The sequence below is a fragment of the Herpailurus yagouaroundi genome, unplaced genomic scaffold, assembly GCF_014898765.1.
Source record: "Herpailurus yagouaroundi ecotype Mexico unplaced genomic scaffold, PumYag 197, whole genome shotgun sequence".
NCBI lineage: Eukaryota > Metazoa > Chordata > Mammalia > Carnivora > Felidae > Herpailurus > Herpailurus yagouaroundi.
In genome coordinates, this window is record NW_024412428.1 from 6,240,598 (window position 1) to 6,253,089 (window position 12,492).

Here is a 12,492-nt window from a genome sequence, read left to right on the forward strand (position 1 = left end):
AAGGGTTCTCAACCCCGAGCCAGACTTCACAGCGGCACCGCGTCCTCGCAGGGTTATCGCAGGGCTGCAGGTGCCGTCTGGGAATCCAGGACCGGCACCGAGCAAAGCCCCCCGTGGGAAGACAGCATATGGTGCAAATGGCACCCCCAGAGGAGGGAGGTACGGTCTCCGACAGGAAGGGGGAAGTCCGAACGCCCTGCTGCATCCCTGAACTACGACACACCCAGTTACCAAGCTCTGGAAATCACGCTCCTGAAGGGCCCCAGCCTCCGTTCCCATCACGGGCCTTTGAGAGCCATCTGTGTAAGTTCCGTGGAGAAGGAGAAACCATCAAACTTTATTTCCAACGGCGTATGTGAACATCCCATCCTCCTCCCGTCTTCCATGCTACTCCAAACCTTCAACCCTATCAGGAAGACTTCTGGCAGGTTCTCAACAACACAACTCTTTTCAGGAGAAATTAAAGCAGCTTACTTCCTGCTTCAGATGCAGCCACAGGAACACACGTGTGGTATGTTACCCACGTAAAATTCCCCATCCAGCAATTAAGGAAAATCCACTCCTACAATTAATCGTTGGCCAAATCACGGCACATTTAAAATTACTCAGGACAGCACTCCCATAATCCTTTTCATCTAACGGTGATATATACACAAACACAGCATGTAAGAAACAAAAACTAAGTCACATACGTGAATCATTATAATTCAATGATGAATGACCAGACCAAAAACATCAGGCTGTGATTTGAATCTCCATATCCATTAGAACCTCAATGTTCCTATCAGACATGTTAAAAGCTACAATCTTCATATTATTTGCTCTAACACCTTCAATGAAGAGTTATATATTCATGGGTAAATGTGTTATTTGTAGAGAATATTGATATGTAGAAAAGAAGATTCAGAGTCATTTAAATCTCTTAACTCAGTCAAGGAACGAAAAAAGTACGAACATGACTCAGTGCCAACAACAACCACCATGTTTTTGATCCGTAAATATTCATGAGACGAGTTACTGAAAAATCTCTCATTAATTCATCTCTGTCAGGAAGTAATGGTGTATCACCACCATCGCCGGGCTTAGCAAGAATGGCTCTGCCAAGCCTTCACATTTAGCTTAACAATACCGAAAAGAAAATTCTCAAAATAGGACCGAACTCAGCATAATGGGATACGGTACTTAATGTGATCGAGCACAATGAATTCTATAAATCCTACTCATCTCAATACCAAAAAACTTTATGAGAAATTTATCAGATACTCTCATGGACAGTTATACTTTTTTTTTTAAGTTTACTTATTTATTTTGAGAGAGAGAGAGAGAGAGAGAGAGAGAGAGGACACCCAAGAAGGCTCCACAATGTCAGCACAGAGCCCAACGTGGGAGCTTGAACCCACAAACCATGAGATCATGACTGAGCCCAAATCAGGAGTCGGATGCTCAACTGACTGAGCCACCCAGGCACCGCGACAGTTACACATTTAAAGCATAACCATATCTGAACCCCCTCACGGGCACCTTACCTACAACAAAAAAAGGTAAGATTTGGTTTTTACAGCAGCTTGTGGTGAAGGCAATGCACAGATTCACCTACTTTGGTGAACAAATAACCAGAAATGTATCACTGTTTTAAGCTCTTTCTGCCATATTCGTTATAGTTTTTACATCCTATTTTATCAGGTGGTAGAATTTTTGGCACTATAAAAACAAGGAGCCCTGGACTGGTACTGGCCAACTTCATACACCTGACGTGAGTAACTGATTTGTAAGATAATGCTCGGTTTCTGTATGATAAAAACATGTTCCACTTTCTTCCACCTGTAAAAATATGCACACTTCATCTTCTCTACTCCCGGGTTATAGGATAACGGCCTATTTGTAAAGTCCTTCACATCCTTGTGAAGAAAACCACTACACAGATACAAGGTGTCACTAAGTTGAAATGAAATCACAATTCCTGAGTTACTCTGTCACTACAACAACAGAGTTCATACTCCAGATTCCAGAGGCGTACTGTACCTGCTCACCCTAATACAAAGTAAAGTTACCACCAAACTTAGTTTTGCCAAACAGAGAAAGGAACTGCAGCTGGACTATGTGCGGTCACGTCCAACGCGTAAGGACAGGTGGAGTGACGCCGTGGAATGTTGAAGCTCCTGGGTCGGTGCCACCACGAGCCCACTGAGCTGGAAAACCTGTCAGAACCAACCATCTCAGAACACGGACACCAAGCAGGGGGGCAGCTGACAAAGGCAGAGAGAGCACAGCGCGTGCCTCGGCCACCAGCCCGTCCCCCGGCCCTGCGGCACTGGCGGGCGCAGGGCCCACGTGTGGGGCATGGGCTGGTACTGGGGGGCGGTCGGGGACCCTGCCCTCCTAACACTGGGGCTGTGCACCCCGTCATACCGGAGGCAGCCTGGGGCAACAGCACACATACTTGCATTTGTTTCCACCCTCTTGCACCGCGTGAACTTCCCTTTCTGGATTTTTTGGGTGGTGGGAGGGGTGACCGAGACATGTGGGTAAATTTCTGTCAGGTCACAAGGTGACACACAAGGTGATAATTAAGAGAAACTACAGTACCCACGCACCACAAAGAATGCAGATTTTGCAAAGTTGTTTCGGGAAAGTCACTGCACAAACAGATGACTACAGCCCTCAACAGCAACACTGAGAAAGAGGAGAATCTGATTTCTAGAGTCACCACAATGTAATATTCAAATGGTCCAGTTCTCATTTCAGAACATACAAAGAAACAGAAAACCACAGCACCGTGGGACGAAAAAAAAAGAATTTGACAAAAACTACCCTGAGGGATGCCAGATGTTAAAATTACTAAGGTGTTAAATCAACGGTCTTAAATATGCTCAAAGAACTAGAAGAAGGCAAGAGCACCTGTATGAATAAATAGGGAATATCAACAAAGAGACTGTAATAAAAAGGAAACTGAACAGAACACCAGGAATTATTAAGTACATCAGCTGACGTAAGAAATTCAGTAGAGAGGGGCGCCTGGGTGGCTCAGGTCATGATCTCACAGCCTGTGAGTTCGAGCCCTGTGATGGGCTCTGGGCTGACAGCTCGGCGCCTGGAGCCTGCTTCGGATTCTGTGCCTCCCTCTCTCTCTGCCCCAACCCACTCGCATTCTGTCTCTGTCTTTCTCAAAAATAAACATTAAAAAAAAATGTTTTGGTTTTTTTTTTTTTAAAGAAATTCAGTAGAGGGGTACAATGGCAGATTTGAGCAGAAAGGAGAAAGTATCAGCAAACTTGAAAATGAGGAAATTAAAATCATCCACGCCAAACAGCACAATGGAAAAACAATGTAGAAAAATGAGCTGAGGGACCTATGGGATACCATCAAAATACCAACATCTGCATCAGGAGAATCCCCAAAGAAGAGGGAACAAAAAGAAGCAAGCAGGAAAAAATGTGAAGAAATAACGGCCCCAATTTGATGAAATACCTGAATCTACATATCCAAGGATTTCTTTTTTTTTTTTTTTTTTTAATTTTTTTTTCCATATCCAAGGATTTCAACGAATTCCAAGCAGGAAAACCTCAGAGGTTCTGACACATTATAGTCAAACTGTCAAAAGACAAAGACAGAATCTTGAAATTGGCAAGACAAAAACAACTCATCACATACAAAAGATCCACAGTAAGATTAAGAGCTGATTTTTCATCAGAAATCTGTAGATGCGAGCAGGCACAGGGATAAAAAGTGTCGGGGCACCCAGGTGGCTCAGTCGGCTGAGCGCCCAACTTCGGCTCAGGTCATGATCTCGTGGTTTGTGAGTTCGAGCCCCGCATCGGGCTCTGTGCCGACAGCTCGGAGCCTGCTTCTTGTTCTGTGTCTCCCTCTCTCTCTGTCCCCCCCCCCCCGCTCGCTTGCACACTAAGTAAACAAACATTAAATTTTTTCTAAAAAAGTGTCAAACAATTCTGTAACTGCAGAACTATCTTTCAGGAATGAACAAAGAGTCAGGACATTCCAAGACAGGCCTAGGGGGATTCACTGTTTTTTATTTGGAGAGCGCAAGAGCTCGTGAGCAGGGCAGGGGCAGAGAAGTGGAAGGGCAGAACCCCCAGCAGGCTCCGAAGCGGGGCTTGAACTCAAACCGTAAGATGGTGACCCGAACCGAGATCAAGACTCAGATGCCTAACCCACGGGGCCACCCGGGGGGCCCGCCCCACAAGACAGGCCTAATAGGGGGATTCATTACTAGCAGGCCCGCCCTCCAGGAAAATGCTAAAAGGAATCCTTCAGACTAAGATGAAAAGACACTAGGCAACCACTCAAAGCCATGTAAAGAAACAAAGAAGACAGGTAAATACAACTGCCAGTACTACTGTTCTTTTGGCTTTTAACTCCCCTCTTTTTCAAATAGGATTTAAAAGACACATCAAACAACAATTACGAATCTGTGTTAATAGGTGCACTATGTATGGATGTCGTCTGTGACAATATAAAGGCGGAGACGAGGGATGTACAGATGCGGAATGTTTCTATACTAACGAAATGGAGGTGGTACTATTCAAACTAAGTTGTTACAAATTTAAGATGCTAATTGTAACACTCAAGAACACTGCTAAGAAAATAACTTGAAAAATATACAGAAAAGGGAATCAAAAGGGTACACTAAAGGAATCAAGTAAATAACAAAAAGGCACTAACGGAGGGATTAAACGAGGACAAAACTAAAATACACAAACAAATAGAGTAAAACCTTGGATTGCGAGCAACTTGTTCTGCGAGTGTTCCACAAGAGGAGCAAACATTTCTAATCAATTTTAACTTGATAAACGAGCGACGTCTTGCAATACGAGTAGTACATGACGCCCAATGTCACGTGATCACAACTGCACCAATGGTTCTTCTCTTTCTTGCTGCGGGATTGTGGGGGATCACCTCCCGTGCTTGGAGGCTCTGTCTCAGGCCGCGGTGCTTGGCAGAAACCAGTGATTTTTCAGAACATCAGAAGGTACCCACAACTGGCACTAGAGTATTTTTTGTCACTTCAAAGCACCTGTGGACGGCCCTCTGCTTTTCCAGACCAGAGAAAGCTTAGGGATGCTTTGCTTCACTCTAGGTCAGGCTGCCTGCAGATGCAGACCCTTTCCTCTGTGCCTTATTGCCAATTACGTTATATACAGTGTATGACAAGAGTTTATGAATTCTGTACTGTACTCAACATCCATGGGAGCATACACAACGGCCCCAGGCAGAAAAAGATTCCAGTGAGCCAACAGATAGCAAGCAGTGATTCCATTAGTGATAGTTGTCCTACACAATAACCCTCCTCTCGTCTCCCTCATACCAGCCATGAAGGTTTTCAAAGGTAAGTTCAAGTTAATTTATTTTTGTTTATATTTTGTATTTCCTTTATTATTTTGTATTATATTACAGTATTGTAATCATTGTTATATGAATGTTTTTAGGTTGTGGAACGAATTAGCTGAGTTTCCATTATTTATGGGGAAATTCACTTTGACAGACAAGTGTTTGGATTACAAGCATGTGTCGGGCACGAGTGATGCTTGCAAACCGAGGTTTTACTACCTTCTACCAAGGCAGAAGTCCTTCCTTATTAATAATTACTTTCAATGTAAATGGCTTCAACTCTCTAACTGGTAGAGATTTGCTGAACAGACTTAAAAAACATGATCCAAGTATAGGATGTCTACAAGACTCATTTTAGATTAAACAACAACAACAAAACAACAAGCAATTGAAAGTTAAGGAATGTAAAAAGATATCCTGAGGAAACCGTAACTAAGAGAGGGCTGGAGGGGAAGCTATTAATTTCAGACAAGATAGATTTTTAAGTCGATAAAAGTTCTATGTATAACTGAAACCAATGTAACATTGTGTAAAATATACCCCCCCAAATCTTATAAAAATACTGTATTATAGACTTGAAAGATCTAAAAAAGCAGACCTTAAATGTTATCGTGCGACATACACACACACACACACACACACACACACACACAGCAATTATGTGAGGAAATGGAGATGTTAATCAACCTTAAAGTGGGTAATTATTTTGCAACACACATATGTATCAAATCACCACCTTAAACTTGCATATGTTATATGTCAATAATACCTCAGTAAAACTGGGGTGGGGGGTGGTAGATATGAGACATTATATATTAATAAAAGGTTTAATCCCTCAAGACAATATAACAATTATAATACGCACCAACCTACAAAACCTCAAACTATATCAATAAAAAATTGAAAAAAGATGGTTGTGTAGGAGAATCCTGACCTCACCTCCTCCCACAGACACAACAAATCTGCAGCTACCTATGCAACAACGGGGAGGGGGCGATGTGCTGAAAATCAGTTAAACATATCCTCCACAACAAAGTCACATCAACAAGGGAAAGAGAGGAAGAGACACTATCTTGCCAAAAACCCCACCCCTGGTGCAATGACCCACAATCAGGAATCAAGAGGAACCTCACTAATAAGGAGCATCCCTTCAAGCACCTGAACCCTTGGGACCTGCACCAGAGAGACAAACCCTCAACATATCTGGCTTCGAAAACCAATGGGACTTACATCGAGGACAAACAGGGCTGTAGGAAACAAAGATTCTGCTCTTGGAGGGCTCGTGTGCAGACTCATTCGTCCAGGACCCAGGGCAAAAGCAGCAGACTGAAACACACCTAGCCCATGCGATGATCCATTTGCAGGCCAGAAAGGAGCGGCATGTATATTCAAAGTGCTGAAAGGAAAAAACTTCCAACCAAGAACTCTATCCAGCAAGGTTATCATTCAGAACTCCAGGAGAGGTAAGAGTTTTCCAGACACGCAATAGCTAAAGGAATCTGTCACTACTAAATGACCCTGACAAGAAATGTTAACTTCATAGGAACAAGAACACATAGGAAAGTAAAAATCCTACTGGTAAAGTAGTAAAAGCACATACATACATAGTAAAAGTAGTGAAATAATCACTTTATAAAGCTAGTATGAAGGTTAAATGACAGAAGTAGTAAACATAAAACTTCCATAATTAGTTAAATGATACACAAAATAAAAAGATGCAAAACGTGACATTAAAAATATAAAACATAGGGGAGGAGGAGTAAAAATGCAGAGCTTTAGAATGCATCCAAACTTAACTTCCCATTACCTTTATAATAGACTTCTATATATAGGCTCTTAAAAGTGAGCCTCATGTAAAACTAAAGTAAAAACCTACAGCAGATACACAAAAGATAATGGGAAAATAAGTATAACACTATAGAAGGTCATCAAATCAAGGGAAGAAAGCAAGAGAAGTAGAAAGGAACAGAGGAAGTACAAAACACACACACACAAAAACAATTTACAAAATGGCAAGAAGTACACACCAGTCAGTAATTACTTTAAATGTAAATGGCCTCAAATCTCCAACCAAAAGACAGTGACTGAAAGAATAAACACACAAGAGCCATCTATGTGCTGCCTACAAGAAACTCACGTCGGATGTAAGACACATACAGTCAAAGTGAAAGGTTGAATATATATACCATGTAAAATACCACGCAAATAGAATCCAAAAGACAGGTAGGGTAGTTATATCAGACAAAATAGACTTTAACACAAATATTATGACAAAGGTCATAATAAAAGATAAAGATGGATATTACATAATAATAAAGAAGTCAATCCAACAAGAAGGTACAACATTTGTAAATAAATATTTAGGCACCCAACATAGGAGCACATAAATATACAAAGCAAATATCAACAGACCTAATGGGAGAAACTGACAGCAATAGTGAAGGCCTTTAATATCCCACTTAAATCAATTGATAACCCAGACCAAAAAATCAGAAAAGAAACAACAGCCTTAAACAACACATTAAACTAGATGAACTTAATAAACATATGCAGAACATTCCATCCAAAGCAAAATAGGTACTTTTCAAGTGCACGTGGAACATTCTCCAAAACAGATCCTATGTTAGGCCACAAAACAAGTCTTAATAATAATGTACCATATCGATTATCTTTCCTGACTACAATATGACTAGAAATCACTTACAAGAAAAAAACAGAACCAAAAATCACAAATATGTGGAAATCAAACAGCATGTTACTGAACACCCAGTGGGTGTTCAAAAGGGGAAATCAAAAAATATAGTTCAACAAATTAAAATGGAAACACAACACACCAATATCTACGGGATGCAGCAAAAGCAGTTCTAAGAGGGAAGACTACAGCAATACAGGTCTACCTCAAGAAACAAGAAAAATCTCAAATAAGCAATCTAACTTCAGGTATAACTCTAATAATAGATTTTCTAGTTACTTTAGGTTTTATACCTAAGGTTATTCTAACTTTGGGTGATTTATACCTAAGGTTATTCTAAGTTTAGGTGACTTATACCTAAAGTTAGAATAACCTTAGGTATAAAACCTAAAGGAACTAGAAAAGGAAAAACTAAAACCAAAGTTAGGAGAAAGAAGAAAATACAGATCACAGCAAAAATAAAATAGAGACACTATTCAGAAAAGATCAATGAAACCAAGAGTTTCTTTTCCTTGAAAAGATAGAAAAATTGACAAAGCTTTAGCTAGACTCACTAAGAACAAGAGAGACAGGGCTCAAATAAATAAAATTAGAAATGAAAAAAAAGTTACAACTGATACCAAATAAATATAAAGGATCTAAGAGACTATTATGAACAATTATATGCCAACACATTGGACATCCTAGAAAAAGGGATAAATTCCTGGAAACATACAATCATCCAAGACAGAATCGTGAAGAAACAGAAAGTTTGAAAAGACTGATTACTAGTAAGAAGACTGAATCAGTAATCAAAATCCTCCCAAGAAACAAAAGTCTGGGACCAGAGGGACTTCACTGGTGAATAATTCTCTCAAACATTCAAAAAAGATTTGAATACCTATTATCAAACTCATCCCAAAACACTGAAAAGGAGGGAATACTCCCAAACCCGTTTTACAAAGCCAGCTATTATCCTGATTTCAAACCATATAAGAACACACACACAAAAAAGGAAATTTCAGGTCAGTATCCCTGATGAACACAGATGCAAAACTCCGCAACAAAATGGTAGCAAACTGAATGCAACAACACCCTGAAATGATTGTCCACCAAGATCAAGAATGGTTTCACAACCACAAATCAATCAACATGAATCTCCACATTAACAAAATGAAGCATAAGAATTGTATCATCTTCATAACCACAGAAAAGGCAATTGACAATATGCAACATCAACACATGATTTAAAAAAACTCTTAACAAAATGGGTCTGGATGGAATGTACTTCATTCAACATAATCATATACAGTATGGAGATTCCTCAAAAAAAATTAAAAATAGAACTACCATGTTGACTATAGTCAACAATATTGTATTATATATTTGAAAGTTGCTGAGGGCAGATCTTGAAAGTTCTTACCACAAAAAAAAAAAACAAAAATTTCTGTAATTCTTTAGGAGGATGGATAGTAACTAGACTTATGGTGATGACTGCTTCACAATGACTATCATGTTGCACACTTGAAATTAACGTTACAGGTCAATCATACCTTAATTAAAAAAATAAACGAATTTTAAAAACTGATAAAACTGAAGGGATAAAGGGACAGCTGTACAATAGTTAGATGATACCCTTTTTCAATAATGGATGAAACACCCAGACAGAAGCTCAATAAGGAAACAGAGGGCTTGAACATCACTAGAAACCAAATAAACCTAACAGACATAAATGGAAGGCTCCAGCCAACAATAAATATACATTCTTCTCCAGTGCAGTTGGAACATTCCCCAGAATACATCACACACTAGACCATAAAACACGTCTTAATAAATTTAAAACAACTAAAACCATACAAAGCATCTTTTCTGATCACACTGTAATAAAACTTCAAACTGGTAAAAGAAGGAAGGAAAACTGAAAACCTCACAAATATGTGGAAATTAAACAACATACCCTTTCAACAACCAACAGGTAAAGAAGAAACCAAAGGGAATTAGAAAATACCTTAAGATGAATGAAAACAAAAATACAACATTTGAAAACAAATGGGATACAGCAAAAGCAACGCTTAGAGAGAAATTTACAAGCTGGAAAAAAAACCTACATTAAAAATGAAGATCCCGGGGCGCCTGGGTGGCGCAGTCGGTTAAGCGTCCGACTTCAGCCAGGTCACGCTCTCGCGGTCCGTGAGCTCAGGCCCCGCGTCGGGCTCTGGGCTGATGGCTCGGAGCCTGGAGCCTGTTTCCGATTCTGCGTCTCCCTCTCTCTCTGCCCCTCCCCCGTTCATGCTCTGTCTCTCTCTGTCGCAAAAAAATAAATAAACGTTGAAAAAAAAAATTTATAAAAAAAAAAAAAATGAAGATCCCATTGTACACCCAAAGAAAATTGATTCATTGGGAAGATCAACACATTTGACCTTCAGCTAGATTAACGAAGAAAAAAGAAAACTCAAATTCATAAAATAAGAAAAGAGAGACTATTACTACCAACTTGACAGAAATAAAAAGAAGAAAATATTATAAACTGTATGCCAACAAATTGGAAAGTCCAGAAGAAATGGACAAATTCCTTAAAATACAAACTACCAACTGACTCAAGAAAAAAATTAAAATTTTGAAGATTTAAAACAAGTAAGGAGATTGAGTCAGTAACTGAAAACCTCCCAACAAAGGAAAGTCCAGGACTAAAATTAAAAAAAAAAAAAAAAAAGAAAAGAAAAGAAAAAGGAAAAGTCCAGGACTAGATGTCACCACTGATAAATTCTACCAAATATTTAAAAAAGAATTAACACCAATCTTTCTCCAACTCTTCCAAAAAGCTGAAGAGGAGGGAATACTTCCTAATTCATTTTATGAGGCCAGCATTAATTACCCTGACAATGAAACCACACTAAGATACTGTAAGGAAACTACAGACCCATATTCCTTATGAATACAGATGCAAAAATACTCCACAAAATACAAGCAAACCAAATTCAGCAACGTATTAAAAGCTTTTTTGGCCATGACTATTAATATCCAGAATACATAAAGAACTTCTAGAACTCAAGAATAAAAAGACCAACTGGCCGGTAGGTACGTGAACTGATGCTTAATATCGTTACTCTTCAGGCAAATGCAAATCAAAATCACAAGGTACCACTTCCATACTCATCAGGATGGCTAGAATAAAAAAAATAGATAAAAATTTATTTTTATAGGACGTAGACAGACTTGGTGGCTCCTCAAACAGTTAAATACAGGATAACCATTTGGCTCAACAATTTCACTCCTAGGTACATATCCAAAAGATGTGAAAACAGGAAGTCAAACAGATACACGTATGTCAATGTTCACAGCAGCATTATTCATAATAGCCAGCAGATGGAAACAATTCCAAATGCCCATCAAGAGATGAATGGACAAACAAGATGTGAAGTAATTCAACAGACTATTATGAGATATTATTCAGCCACTTAAAAACATGAAGTCCTGGGGCACCTGGACAGCTCAGTAGGTTAAGCGTCCAATCCTGATTTCAGCTCAGGTCGTGATCTCACGATTGGGGAGTTCGAGGCCCTCATCCAGCTCTGCACTGACAATGTGGAACCTGCGTGGGATTGTCTGTCTCCCTCTCTCTCTGCCTCTCCCCAGCTCGTGCTCCCACTCTCTCTCTCAAAATAAATAAATAAATAAATAAATAAATAAATAAATAAATAAATAAATAAATAATGAAGTCCTGATTCATGCTACTAATGGATGAACGATGAAAGCATTATGCTAAGTGAAAGAAGCCAGACACAAAAGGCTTCCGCTCACATGAAATACCTACAACAGGCAAATTCATAAGACAGAAAATCGAGTCCAGGATAGCAGGGTCTGGACAGAGGGAGGAATGGGAGTTATCACCAAATGGCTTTGAGTTTCTGTTTGGGATAATGAAAAAGTCTTCAGATAGTGGCGACAGTCACATGACACGGTAAATGTAACTAATGACACTGAAGTGTACCCTTAGAATTAAAATGACACATTTTAGGGGCGCCTGGGTGGCTCTGTCAGTTAAGCGGCCGACTTCGGCTCAGGTCACGATCTCGCGGTCGGTGAGTTCGAGCCCCATGTCGGGCTCTGTGCTGACAGCTCAAGAGCCTGGAGCCTGTTTCAGATTCTGTGTCTCCCTCTCTCTCTCTGCCCTTCCCCTGTTCATGCTCTGTCTCTCTCTGTCTCAAAAATAAATAAACATTAAAAAAAAAAAATTTTTTTTTAAAAGAAAACTTGGTCTTTAAAAAAATAAAATAAAATAAAATAAAATAAAATAAAATAAAATAAAATGACACATTTTACATTATATATACTTTACCACAATTAAACACACACACACACACACACACACACACACACTCACACACGATCAAGGATATTACACACTCTGGCCTCCCAAGGCAAGAGCCAAATACACTTACGTCCCCACTGTTGTTCCCTGGACAGCAAGTCAT